Source organism: Cyanistes caeruleus, chromosome 3 (assembly GCF_971803275.1).
Source record: "Cyanistes caeruleus chromosome 3, bCyaCae1.hap1.1, whole genome shotgun sequence".
NCBI lineage: Eukaryota > Metazoa > Chordata > Aves > Passeriformes > Paridae > Cyanistes > Cyanistes caeruleus.
This window is the reverse complement of record NC_141703.1, coordinates 69,280,608-69,293,164: the sequence shown is the minus strand read 5'-3', so window position 1 is coordinate 69,293,164 and position 12,557 is coordinate 69,280,608.

Below are 12,557 nucleotides of genomic sequence, written 5' to 3'. Positions count from 1 at the left end.
TGTGAGCCATTTGGATAATCCCATTTAGTGATGGGAATCTTGCCAGTGCTTTGGACAAACAAATCCTCAGATTTGTGTGGTGCCTTCAGCTGTGAGTCAATTTGGAGAGATCAACCAAGTGGCAGTGGAAAAAATCCTACTAGGATCACATTGACAGCTTTGCATTTCTCTTTGGAAAATCTTCTAAAAGATGCCCTGAATCCAATAGAATAGAATAAAAAGATTCATAGAAGTGGTTGGTAGTAATAAAGCTTAGATGTAAAACTTCTGGTGGAGGGGGTGCATAGTCCTGGTGTCTCCTCCCTGAAATCATAATTAATGTACCTGAATCACTGTGAAATTGTGTATGTCACCACTTCTTCCTTGAATTGTATCAGACACACATTTACTGGTGGCGTCTCAAGACTTGTCCTCTAGGACAGTATTTAAATCCAAATCAAAGGAAAAGAACACAGCTGCTAAACCACAGACTTTCCTCTCTCGATTCATCTCTGTATTCAGATTCTGTATTTTAGCATACATTTAGTTTTTCCAAAGTCGTTGTTTTACAACATCTTTAATAAATAATGTTTTATGGTGGTGCCTTAGGAAATAGTTGTCAGTGACTGCAGAGCTGTTGCAACCACTATTTCTGTCAGTATTGTAATTGTTTATTAAAGACCATCATGTACTGCTTTTATAATTAACTTTTACTGCTCAGATCACATTTGCACTGGTTTATTTCATTACTGTACACCTTTTCCAGCAGGGCTTATGCCATTTGCCAAGTTATGCTTAGAGATATAATAATGAATGTTTACATTAGTGTCTGAAGGGCAAGTGACTGGCATAGTTTCTCTTTAATTTCCATTGATAACATAAGCATGTTGGATTTGCCAGGTAGTGCTTTTTTCTAATGAGGAGATTCAGTAAGATTTTTCCCATGTCTTCAGAGAAAACTGACAGAACTCAATGTGACAGAACTGCATGATTTGCCCAATATCCATAGGTGGAGAAACACAACAGAAGCATGAGAGATTTCTGGAGCCCACTGGTGCCTTGCTGCAGTTTTGGCTGGAAACATGACAGTGCAAGTTAGACTACCACACATATGAAATCTGATGGTTCTAGAGAGCACATCCTGCAATAAGTAAAACTTCTCACTTTTTTTAAACATCTGTTTGAAATGCAGCAATCACAGCATACCTCCTCCTATGTTTTGTGTACTCTTGCCACGTTCTTTCTGTCTTGCAGATGGTGGTATGTGATTGGCACAGAAAGGTCTTTCTGCATTGTCTGTTTGGAGGATGAGAAGCAACCAAAGGTGTACTAAGCCTCTGAACACAACAGAGCTAAGAATAAGACATAAATATTCACAGCTGAACATTTTTATTTGAGTCTTACATTGTGTGCATATTAGTAGGAGTCAAACTGGAGGCTGAGTTTGTATTTTGCAGTATTTCATGTTGGTTGGAATAATAATGTTAGAGTTTTGTGTTTGCCTTGCAGATGGCTCCCCAGCAAAAGGCTTACATGTGTGTCTGAAGTTTGGTCTCCAAACCTCTGGAGTCAAAAGCAATTTGTCATTTGGCATTTATTTCAAATGAAAAAAACCTGGAGGCTCTCTGGTAGATAAATAGTCACAGGACTTGAGCTAGACTAGTAGGTGCAAAGCAAATAACATGTCTAACACACCAAATTCCATGCTTATTTACAGGTGAGGCAGGCTGTTTAATCATCTGTTATTTCTAAAGGGTATGCTTTCTATGGCAGTCAGCATTAATTTAAACAGGTGAAGGGAGATTGGAAAGTGGTTTTCTTTTGAATTTGTAGGAAGATTTCTACTTTACTTACTATGAAATTTGGATTCATGAAACAGGAGTGAGTTTAAAATATGTTTTATGCTGACTGATTTGTAATACTAGTGCTTAGAATGCATCCAGACCTTTACATGTTCCTGTTTCAAATTATTTGCATTAGGCACTGAAAACTAAAGCTTGAAGTTCAGCTGGGCTGGAAAACAAGGACTCTGTCCCGTGAAGAGATGCAGTTCCAAAAATCCATTTTCATTTTGTGTCAAAATGAAGCTGTAAACTTTTCAGAATACATTCACTAAGGATGATGAGAGGTGTAAAGACAAGGGTACTCTGTTGGGATGCAGTAAGTAGAGGTGTCACTGCTTCCCTGATTCAGCAACAAGCAGGGCTGGAACTTGGCCTTTGCATCAACCACAATGGTTTTGGCTATTCTGGGCTGAAAACTGAGTTCTCTCTGGCATGGCATCTACAGGCCATTTCAGTTTTAGCACTCATGATGCACAAGCAGCACTCAGATTTTGCAGGTCAGATGAGGTCTTTTTCTCTCTTTTAGTAAAACAACCCTACTTGGACTTTTTCCAGGTTTCTTGGAATAAATACAATTCTGAAAAATCCCTTGGTTTTGCCAAACTGGAGTTTGATTTTGTTCCATGAATGTCTGACAGCTTGGATAAATCACTCCTGCAGATAACTTTACATTTTCTCTGCTGGCTTAAGAGGTGTAAGAGAACTTGTGAACTTACCTATGGAAGTTTACTTGCTGAATGTCTCCCTAAGTGTGTGGAGAACCTCCAGATAAATAGTGGCAAAGTTCCCTCACTGCTTGCATTCTGATTACCGAGTAAAATCTTCCCTGCTGGGAAATTTAAAATAAATCAGTGCTGGTTGTACAGAGAGTGGCCTGTGGACAATCCCAGTGCTGGCTTGTTTCACTCTTCCCTTTCCTTCTGTCCAGCTATACCTGCCTCTTTTGTCTCACGTGCACATCACAGGGCAGGGGCTGTAATAATTTTAACAGGCTAGTCCAGGACTTCTGGATGCTAATAATGACTCTCACAGTAAAATGAAATGTATTTGGGAGTCTCAGCTTAGTCACACTGCCAAGTTTCCTTTGTCTAATCAAATAGAGAACAGCTTTCCTAGGGCAAGATGGAACTACATGCCTAATTTACATTATGAACAAAATACTTATGCTAAAAAATCCTATCATGTGGCAGGGCTGAAATGGAGATAGACACAGCCCCCTGGATCCAGTCAGGAGGTTTAAGACCAGGAAGGAGTTTATCTTCAGGTCAGAGTAGCAAGCACTATCAATTTTTCTTTTTACAGCTTAGAGTCTTTTTTGGAGTCATCTCAGCTCTATTACGTAATAGACTCTCTGTTCCTACATGAAACATGAGGAAAATTATACTTTTCATTTCTTCTGAGTTTTTTGGGTGGGGTGCTTTTTGGTTTTTTTGTTTGACTTTTTTTATGTGCATGCATGTTGTAATATCTGAGGCCCTTAGTCTTTTAGATGAAAGATCTTAAATTAGATGGAACATGTTATAACCCTTTTTTGGTTTTTATGGTTTAGAATTGTCAGATGCACCAGAGTGGATGTTATTTATAACTTATTATGTTCCTGGAACTTTCCTTCCTAAATTCAAACAAAAAACCCAATCACTTCGTCTGGTCTTTGGTGTCTTGCAATAGCAACTTGTATTTTAGTACATTGGGAAGAGATATTACAACAGCTCTAAATGTTTTGGGGCAACAGCAAGTGATGGAAACGGAAGAGGGAGTAATAAATAGCACCCTCCATCATTCTGGAGAGAGTGGTGTAATTTATATAATAACCTGGAAAAAATCATTAGGATATCATTATCTTGTTTATGTATTTCAAATTAATCCACTGAAAACCTTGCCAAAATGTAGATTTGATGTCTTAATTATTGCCTCACTGCATATTTTGCTGAAAATCCATGAAAAGGATGATGAATTTTGTGGGATCTCTTCCCCTACCATATGCCATAAGAAATGTGGGAAAACATGAGGAATATCAGCTAGATTAAAAAGCCCCAAACCACTTTATTTCATGTGATGATATTTATAACCAGCTGTGTATGAATGCAATAGATAAAGAGACCTTGGAGATATGAGTAATACAGAGGCAAAGATGAGTCCAGAGCTCCTGCCCCTGTTCTTGGTACAACGATATGCTCTGGGGAGTGGGAACCAGGACTTCTGTCTCCTTCCTATGTGCATACCTTGACTCCCGGGCACAGGCTCATGCTCTGTCTTTATTAGTGGCTCTCCTTTCAGGCACCAATGAATGCTTTGTCACCCTGTGGAGCAGAAGGAAAACGGTGGGAATGTCAGTAAGAGCAGCCCTTTTTGTGTGAGATGAGAAAATCAGAAGGTCAGAAATAGAAGGGGCCTGGGCAGCAGTAGGTCATACTGGTGCATAGTGCGTCCCTGATCCCCCACTGACACAGGGGCACGTTGATGGCAATACCTGATCACCTCAGTGGTGTGAGAGAGGAGCAGGGCTTGGGCTGGGGCAGTGCCCTTCTTGCTGTCAGCCCTGAGCTGTGCAGCTGCTTTCAGACTCACTTGCTGCTGCTAGAGCTGAGCCAGGGATAAAAATGCTGCTATCGGTAGCTTGTAAATAAGAATTCACACGTAGTGCTAAGTCAATTTGGTGGTATTATTTCCTTGTTCCTGTTGTTGCTAAAACTGCACTCAGAGCAAAAAGCTAAAGAGATTGAAAGTGTCAGAAGTGTTAAGAAAGCTTTAGACTTTGAAGTGGGCATTTGAAGGGCTTTCATCTTATGCTTTGGTCATAAAACAGCTTTCATTTCTACACAAGCACTGATGGACTCAGGATTTATTTTATGGCTGGTGAAATTAGTTGGAATTTGCCTGCTCAGTGGCTGCTTCTGCATCCTATGTGTGCAGAACAGTCCTATTGTCTTTGACAAGGATATTACCTGAGCAGAGTAATGGTCATTGACACAATGTCTTGCTGCCTGCCAGCTGCTTGCAGTACCTTTTTCTTAACAGATTCCTCTATGCTCAGATACAGCTTTTCTGGGTAAATTCATCATGTCAAGAAACTAAACATCAACATTCAAACTTTGCAAAGGCATTTTCATGCTTCTGCATTCTAGGTTTGTTTTTGTTTTGTTTTGTTTCTCCTTGAAGGACCCAGCTGGGATTGGAAGTAGATGATTTGAGATTTGACAGGACAACATTAACTCTACTGGCCTGCTGCTGCTTTTGCTGGCTGCCCAGTTCTCAGAGAGGCAGGGAGGAGGTGAACAGCCAGGGGTGATGCAGGGGAAGTGCTGGGCAACGAGCAGGACAGTAAAGATGCAGGTGAAACACTAGCAGAAGGAGTAAGGTGTAAGGGAAAGGTTTTCTCTAGGGGGGGTCCTGCATTGCAAGGAGCAATGACCTTGCGCATGTCTGAGACTTAGCTGAGAGGAACAGTCAGAGAGCATGAAAGAAGGGGTGATGGGTTGGAAATGGTGGGAGGCATGAGCCAGACCCTGTTGGCAGAGCTGCTTTGGTAACCTCTGTGATAGTAAACACCTGCCCAAGGCCTGATAGCTCCCACTGTGCGGGCTGTGGGTGGGATAAGATGGGCCATGAAGAAGGAGAGCTGGAGGAGCAAGAAGATTTTACAACCAATTTATCTTTGAAAAGATTAATCCCATCACAGTCCTCTCCTGCCCACAATGCCAGTTTCCACACCACTGCATAAAGAATTTGGAGCTTCAAAATACAACAATATCTATTTATTTCCTCAGGAGCAATTAAGATTCCCAGTTCAGTGTTCAGTAAACAGGGAAAAACTGAAGTAAACAAGCCTCTAGGCTCCAGACATGGTAACACAGGGACTCTCACTCCCTCAATGGCTCTGCTGATCCATCCCTCTCCCTTTTCTAATTTTGCAGCAGCTTCAGGAGACCTGTGACATCTAAGGATTTGTTGAAGCTGCGGTAATTGGTGAAATTATATAATTGACAAACTGACAACAGCATTTTAACCTTCTTAAAATACTCATACACTTTCAAGGTACTCAAGGTTGGCATGCCACAGAAAGTGTGCTCAGTGACAGCTTTGGATATATAGCCAGGTTGTTTGTCTGCCAAGATGTGTGGTCTGAACTGCTGCCAATATTGAGTTATTCAGGTGGTTGAAGGGCATTCTAATAAGACAACATGGTATTGATGTGCTTCACAAGCACATTTATGCTTGTAAAGTAGCTGAAAGTTATCTGCAAAAAACTTTCAAAACCAGAACTAAGTTTAAAACATGGTATTTTAGCTAAAGTAAGATATTATCTAGTACTTCTAAAATTTGTTTAAAATTTGTTATAAAATAGATCTTATCCAGTAACAAAATAGGTAATTGGAGCAAAAAATAGGTTATTTTCTCTTTTCAAATAACCTGCAAAACTTTTTCACTTCAATTTTATATAACTAGCTCTGAAAAGTTATATAAATTTATGGATTTTGGCTGCATTTTGGTTTTATGACAGCTATTTTTATGGGTGGGCAACATGCTACTCCTTGCTTGGCTTTGCATATTCAAACCTGTGGATGTACTCTTATTGCACTTGAGCTGGTTCTCCAGATCCCACTTAAAGCAAAGAAGGCAGCACTCTAAAGTTGTAGTTCACCTTGTCTTGAGGTAGATGAAACCCATTAGGTAAACTAATGGTTCTCTGAAGTGATGCTGCTGCTCTTGGTTTTGAAGTTTTGAAAGAGCATCCCATTGGCTTGGACTGGCTCCAAAAGGTCTCCTCCTGCACAGCTTCACCCTTGGAGGCTCTCAGCCATCAGTCAGGCCTTTACCTTTGGATGCCAGGTGATTTCAGATACCCTTGGAGTAGGTCACTGAGTGCTTTGATGATACAAACCGGCTTTGTGAGCCCTTCTAGAGTGCAAAGTGCAGTTTGGGCACTCCTACCTTAGCACACAGTGGTACTGTGGAATGCTCTTGAATTTTCCACAAGGCTTCGGTGGTGAGCCCAGGCATAATTTAATGCTGACAACCCCACAGGAGGTGATGAGTTACATTTAGCTCAGACCATATTGCTGCCTGCTGGTGTGGGACACAGCCTCTTAACAACTCAGGCAGTGAAGGAGAGCAGTCTTATCAAACTTTGCTAAGTACTGAAATAGCTCTTCTGGAAATCAATGCTATTCATGCTCTGCTTGCCCTTTGAATGGTATCATTTACTCAGAATATAACATTGCACCTACTGCTGCATCTTGCTGTCATTGAAACATTCCCCCTTGTATTTCTCAGTGAAAAGCTAATAGCTTCTATAGAAAAGGAATCCGAGGCCTAAAAGCAGAAGGAAAAAAAAAAAAAGGTGACAGTCTTAGAAAACCTGCTGGCTCAAAGGTATACTTAAAATATATTGTAATGAAAGAACTGTTGAACTGAAAAAGAGAGGCTTTGTTTTTTTTACTTTGCATGGCCATGGTTCTTGGAAGTGAGAATACAGCAGGGCATTTTGGCTTCATCTATGCTCCAAAATTAAACAGGTTGAAGATGGTCCTCTGGAACTTAGGTCAGCTTGGAAATCATCCCGATAAATTCTTTCAGCCTCCAGAACAGGATGGTTACATGAAAACTGTCTATGGGGGATTGCTTCTGGCATGAAGAAAACTAGTCCTTTAAAGCCTGCCATTTAGATCTCTGAGTCAGGTCCCTGAGATTATTGTTGAACAGTGGTGACCTGAAAACCTTTCTGTGCCTGAATTCCAGTTACAGGCCAGCCACTGAGAGATTTTCTTCCTGTGCACAGTTCCCAGTGCTGTGACTGAGCTCTGCACATCTGTCAGGGATGGGTCAGGCTCGGCTGAGCTGGGATTGTGAGCTGGGATGGAGTGGGTACTGCCCAGCCTTAGCTAGATTGCGTCTTTCCCATCTTCTCCATACAATGTTGAACAGGCAATAAGCAAACCCTCTTTGTCAAGTACCAACACCGTCTGTCCACTCTGCAACCACAACTTTGATCTTTGGCAATCTCAGGAGAAACTGCTGCAGTGGGCATAGTGAATGGACTTATAGCCACTTATTCTGAAGGGATGATGAAACAATCTTCTAGGAACAGTCTTGTGTCTGAGAGATTGTTGTGGTGGATGAACTAATTTTTGCTTCACCGCTACCCAGTCTCTCAGTGTCATCCTTCTGCCACTGACAACAATTACTATTATTTCTATTGGTGTAATAGCTCTTCTTCAAAAACCCGTAAATGGAGCCATGTGATAGGTACTGTGCAAAACAGAACCCAACTAACCATTCATGACATGCGAAGCCTTCCTGAGATTATGAGTGTCATTGATTATAAATGACATTATTCTAAATGAATAACCAGAGATTTCAGGTGACTGGGAAGATTTACCTGTGCTTCACACCTGCTCTTCCTTGCAGTGTTCTCAGCTGCTGAAAAATACATATACAGTGCACCTTTTCTCATCTATATTTCAAGTCTTTCTCCATCTAGCAAAGCTTGAGACCAGGCAATAGCTTCTTTTTACAATAAATACTATATCACCAGAAGTAAATTAACTGACAAATGATAAAATTAGAAATACTGAAATGGTCTAGCTTGGTGGATTCTAATTAATTATGGACACCAGTGCTCTAAACAGAGATAATTCATTGCATAACAGAGACACTTGGTTTCAGCTGGATAATCTTTCCCCCGTCTGGTTTCACCCATGCAATTTCAATAGGCTGAAATGGGGTAACAATTCAGAATCAGGAATAACTTTTTCACTCTGTTACAACCGAGCTCCCCTTTATAAAATCACATGATGAAAAGTGATCATTTTGTGCGTGCAGCTTGTGTGATTCATCTGTCTCCGTGACTCAATTACATATTAGCATGATCTTCCGTGGACTTAATTCTTACAATGCTTCGTCCTGAGAGGAGGTGGATACATGCAGAGATGTGCCACGTCCTGTTGGATGAGATGCATATATCTGGGGCTTACTCACTAGCTGGTTGAAGGAACAAGATTTATGTTCCACAAAGGAAGCACTGAAACAAAGGGCAGACAAAACACTTCACCAGGGATGGAAAGCAGATTTCAAGTCCCAGAATATTTCCTGGTCTTTGGCTGCTCTATTTTGTGTGTGCTCATTTAAGGGCAGAATTTAATAAGTAGCACCAAGCAGACTTTCACAGCTTGAGCATCCAAGTGACATAGAGAAGCCAAGTTCCACTGAAAACACTGGTGCTTCCCAGCTCACCTTTTCTGTGGCTTCCATGAGTGCTGTTCCACTGTCACAAAAGTTCTATGATGCAGTTTTGTACCGAGTGTGTGCACCTTCCCAAATAGTGAAATTGTATTCTAATACAATTACATTTTTTCTCAAAGGTGTCAAATATTTGAGTTAAATGCATTTTAACCCAAATCAAAGTCCTCTGCTCTCTCATCTTGGTTCAGCCTCCCTCTGAATGCTGTCTTTGATTAAGCCTGTGATTGCAGAGATTCAGATGATCTCCTTTTCTAAGAATATTTTCAGTTCAGCTAAACCCAAGGGGTAGTAAAAATCTGGTCAAAAGCCATGACTTGTGGTACTTCCAAGCCAAAAAAGGTTTTGACAAGTTCATTTCCTGAGTGTAAGGCTGTTCTCCTGCAACCACCCAAAATAAGAGATAACACTTTTTTGTGAAAGCGACAGGAGATTCACTACCTTGTAACACTTATATTTGGCCTGACCTTCTAGTTCATACTCAGGTGAGCAGGGTTTTGTTCTTATTCCTGCAAAAATTCTCAGTGCTGTGAGGAACGGTAGAGAATTAAAAACCAGTATGTATTTTTCTCTTCACATAGCTGGGTTATAAAGATTATAATAGTAATTCTTGCTTACTAATGAAATATGTAATACACTCAATATTTATTTTTCTGTATTACATTATTTTTTATAAATCCAAGAAGCAAATAGTGCCTTTGCCATGGGATGGTTATGTGCACTCTTTTGACTCTATTGAACTTGGCCTTCTCATGCCTTCTGTAGGAATATGTGGTCAACCTGATTTCTTAGTGGTATGTTGTCAAGGAATTCCTAGAATACTCAATGAAGTACTGAAATAAAATTTTACTCTGAAATATGTAGAAGCATATTCAATTTATATTGACTGGAGACCTGTGGCCATCTTCCAAAGTATGTATCTCTTTTTCATTTGTTATGGACAGGCAATTAACTTTACTGATTTAATATAAATTAAAGTTTTCAATAGCTGCTTACGTTCCCTGCCTTGGAAGGTGTAATTAATTACATTATCACAAAATTATTGCACAGCCAGGTATTTGAGATATATATCTGGTATCAGACACAATTCCCAGGGGAGGTCATTACAAATGCAGCATTTATAGTAAACTTTCAGAAAAATCCTGAACACTTAATGTTATGCCAGGAGCCAGATTCTTAGGGGAAAATCCAGCCTTTGCAGATAGGGCATCGTCTTGGCTCAGCAGAGAACTTTTATGGACCTTGCCTGGGTGAAGCAGGATGGTCTGTGCTCATCTGTGCTGTACCTGTGTGTGGCACAGAGATGTTCACAGCTATGGAAGTGTCTTCACATTGAGACATTTTAGATTGCATTTCACCATCTAGCAATGGAATTGAAAATGAGGGCAGGAAAGTAAATAGTGCACGCTTCCCTGCCAGCCTCGGGCGACTGAAATACTCAGAACTCCAGAGGGAAGAGCTTTAAAGCCATTTTAAAGCAAATTTCTTCTTTTAAAAATGAGATGAGTTAAACATAATGAACGATATTTAGTTCCATTTTCTCTTCCAGGCATCTGAAATAGACAGCTCCATGCAGAGAAATTACCCAGTTCCCCCATGAATGATCTTTATTCGAAATCTAACAGTGCCACTGCAGCCTTCTGTGCTCAGAGCTGGAGTGATTGACACGGTGTTACAGCAGCTATGCCACGAACTGTGGGGGCTGCCTCAAAGGTTTGCTTCGTATTCACAGCACCAATGCTCTCAAACCCATCCATTACATAATTAAGAAAACCAAACCACACAGATGTGAATTTAAACTGTTGCAGACTGGTTTTTCTGGTGTTTCAGGCTGTAGGGAGCAGGAAGCTGGGGGGCATCTGTACCACATGCAGAAGGCAAGCTGGAGGACCTGCAAAAAAATCATTCTCCAGGTGTTGAGAGAGCTGTGCAAATGTGCTACACACACTCAAATGCACACTCCGTCTGGCACCAAGAGCACACATTTCCTGAGTGACAATTGAGCCAGTAACTCATCTCAGGGTGTTATATTTCTCAATCAAATAGCAGGCAGTTCAATATAAGGAGTTTTTTGATTTTTTTATATCTGTTTTTGAGTAACAAAACCGGCAGATGTGTTCTGGGGCATTAATGAGCTAGAAAGCAGTGTGGAAAATATAGCAGTGCAGACCAGAAAAGAGTAAGGAGTTGTAATGCAAGGAGGAGGCTGTTCCTTATCACTCATCCCTTGGCAGCAGGGCAGTAAGGGGCCTCCTGCACCTGGAGAAATTTCAGCTCTCCAGGGTGGGCTGGTTGCTTTGTTTTTTGCTTTTGTGGCTTGGAAAGATCCATGAAATTATGCATTTTTAAGAAAATAAGAAATCTTGCCTTTACAGGTGTTTTGTTCAGCCAGGTGACTTCACAGCTCTGGTTTGACCTGCATAGCTGAGTCTGTGGTTCAAGGATACAGTAAATCTTGTATGAGTGATCCTAGCTCAAACTGAAAATAGGTCATCTTGGTGTCAGGTGTTCACCAAGCACTTTGCTTCTTCAGAAATCTCGAATGGGTTAATTTGCACCAACCCAGTTTTGTGCCAGCCTGAAGTTTTGCTTATCTGTCAGAGAGCTGATAGTGTAGAACCAGAGACTGGGCTCAGAAAGATATCTTCTGTGGCATCTCTTCTCTCCTTTGGAACCTACAGCTCTGAGGCACAGCCATGACCGTGTAATTGGAGTATTCACAGGCCAAACCACAGGTGTGGTGATGTGGATAGCAGGAAGACAAATCTGTGTTAACTTCTTGAGCCAGAAGCGATGCCTTTGTATTTACTAATCCTTAAAAAATGTCTCTTTGGTTTTGATCTTCCTTGGAGCTATGAAAAATCTCACTGCCTGCAGTGTCCTACAGCAAGTAGCTCCATAGCTTGTCATGCATTGCATGATGGAACCTCTCCCCATTGTTTTGAGTCTGCCACCTGGTAAACTTACTAGGTGTTTTGTAATTTCTGTATCAGTGAGGCAGTGAACATAATTTCCTATCAGAACCCTACACCTTTCATGATCTTGAGGAGCTCTCTCATCTGCTTTCTCAGCAATGTCTTCTCCCAGCTGAAGGGTCCCGGTCTGCTCAGTCTCTCTTTGTGCAGAAGCCTTTGGCCATCCTTCTCTCTTATTTTTGTCTCTTTCTCAGTTCCCCTTCATTTCAGTAATGAAGAGACCTGTACCATGCATGGTATGCTGACAGCCAGCACAATGTCCCTTGCTGTGCCTTTCCCAGCTACATTCCTAACCTGACATTTGACCTCTCCTGAGCACTGAGCTGTCATTTTCAAAAACTGTCTTGCTCCAAGACCTTTCCTGAACAGCTAGTTCAGAGTTTTTCACACTGTCTGCAATTTTCCCCATGTGCATTACTTTCTGCTTATCAACATCAATTTGCTTATTCCATTTTATTATCCTTCACCATGTACTGCACCAAAGTTCACTCGGAAATTTCAGTCCTTTTTCTGAATAGTT